Here is a 2500-nt window from a genome sequence, read left to right as displayed (position 1 = left end):
GTAACGGCAGACGAAATACCGCTAAATATTTCGCCCGGCGTGCTAACGTTTCTGCCAGCTCGTCGCCTTTTTAACATCAGACGAAATACCTATATCTTTACTACACACAAGGGGCTAAACACAGAGAGGACAAACAAGGACAGACAAACGGATTAAGTCGATTATATTGACCCCAGTGCGCAACTGGTACTTATTTAATTGACCCCGAAAGGATGAAAGGCAAAGTCGACCTCGGCAGAATTTGAACTCAGAATGTAGCGGCAGACGAAATACCGCTAAGCCTTTCGCCCGACATGCTAACGATTCTGCCGGCTCACGGCTTTGGTATAAGTAGTGATAATAGTAAGAATAGTTGTAGTCGTAGTTGTAATAGTAGTAGCAATAGTTATAACAGTAATTGTAGCAATGAAGTACTCTACAGTAGACAGCGTTATTTCTTCCTATTCACTACGTTCTGAGTTGAAAATCCGCTCAGGTTGACTGCGTCTTTTATCCTTTATAGGTCGATAAAATAAGTACCATACATGTACTGGGCTCAATGTAGTCACCTTACTTCTCCTTTCAAAACTGCAGGCTTTTTGCGAAAGATAAGAATTATTAATATCAGCAATACATATTTCTTTATCGGCCAGAAGTGTCCGTTGATACAGTAATCCCTCGCCATATCGCGGTTCACCTATCGCGGTTCACCTATCGCGGTTCACCTATCGCGGTTTATTATTTAAGCTTACGTCGATTCCTCCGTGGTGTTACAGTTCTATATTTAAGAGATGCGGAATTGTGTTCATTATTTACATTATTTACATTTAACGAATATTTGTCCTCATCTCGTTTGTTGTTAACACAACGTTTCGGCTGATATACCCTCCAGCCTTTATCAGTTGGCTTGGGGAAATTTCGAACCTGTGTTCTCATTCCTAAGGTATTATTCGATGAAAGTTGGAGGGTATATCAGCCGAAACGTTGTGTTAACAACAAACAAGATGAGGAAAATATCCGTCAAATGTAAATGATGTAAATAATACCCCGTGGTGTTGTTTTGCATTTATAATAAAATATATACAGATTATAGAAATAATAAAAGAATATATACAGTACCTGTTTCTACTTCGCGGATCTTCACCTATCGCGGCGGGGCGGACTAACACCCGCGGTAATCGAGGGATTACTGTACAACACAAAACACGTTATACAATTCCACATCATGTGTCATTTACGTATAATAAACACGTGGGGGGAAACATACTACAAAGTATGGCAACGGGTTTGAATTGAATAAAAATAAACAAATGAAGGCAATTCACTCTCATGCGCTAAGTAAGCTGGGGCCGTAAATTTTTCATTTTTAAATATAAAACTAGGCGTGGCTGTATGGTAAGAAGTTTGCTTCCCATCTGCATCGTTCCGAGTTCAGTCCCACTGCGTGACACCTCGGGCAAGTGTCATCTGCTATAACCGCAAGCCGACCAAAGCCTTGGAAGTGGATTTGGTAGACGGAAACTAAAAGAAGCTCGCCGTATGCATGCATGTGTGTGTGTGTACTTGTGTGTATCTTCGAGTGTATCTTTTTATCTGGGTCTCTCCCCCAACATCGCTCGACAACCGGTGATGGTGTGTTTACGTTCCAGTAACTTAGCTGTTCGGCTAAAGAGACTGATGGAATAAGTTCTATACTTGAAAAAAAAAGCACAGGGGTCGATTCATTCCACTAAATGTTCTTCAAGGCGGTACTCCAGCTTGGCCGCAGCCTAATGGCTGAAACAAGTGAAAGACAAAAGATAAAACGGAAAACGAAAACGATGACGACAACCAGACTGGAAGGTGAAAGAGAAAGAGGATTAAAATAGCAAAAGATATACTAAAATCTTCAAACAGCAAATCAGTTAATTCCGCTGTAAACCTATTTCCACTTATTGAATGCAATTTCTTCTATCACTTGAGCTAGTTACTTTTGAAGTGGATAAATTATTTTATTAAAAAAACCTTCAGCGATACATTCAACTCTGTTGTTCGTAAGGAAAATGTATTTTCCGCTTAAATATTTCTTGATTTGCAATAATTGAGAAATTCTTTTTTTAAATCATGAAATGTTACATATCGCGAATAAAAATAATTCACTAAAACCCATCATTTTTCACTTTGTTTATGTTTGGGGAAGTTTATGGCTAAGATAATTCACTGAAATGTTACGTTAATACTGTGAACCAAACTATTATTTAAAGCAATTCACTTTCACATCCTGTCTCTGCGACAAATATTACTAACACACACATACACACACACACGCACACACACCCACACACCCACACACACACACATATTCACAAGTGTGACGAATTTTTATGTGATTATTAAGACTGTTTGAAATACCAACCAATTATTATCCTTCAACTCAGCTAGATAGAGACACCGTCATGGAGAAGACGGAATCTTGGCTAAGAACGTCGATTACGGAGGTCTCAAAATGTATCAGTTTATTATTTTAAATATTTTATGAACG

Source organism: Octopus sinensis, linkage group LG10 (assembly GCF_006345805.1).
Source record: "Octopus sinensis linkage group LG10, ASM634580v1, whole genome shotgun sequence".
NCBI classification, from domain to species: domain Eukaryota; kingdom Metazoa; phylum Mollusca; class Cephalopoda; order Octopoda; family Octopodidae; genus Octopus; species Octopus sinensis.
This window is presented reverse-complemented; position numbering follows the sequence as displayed.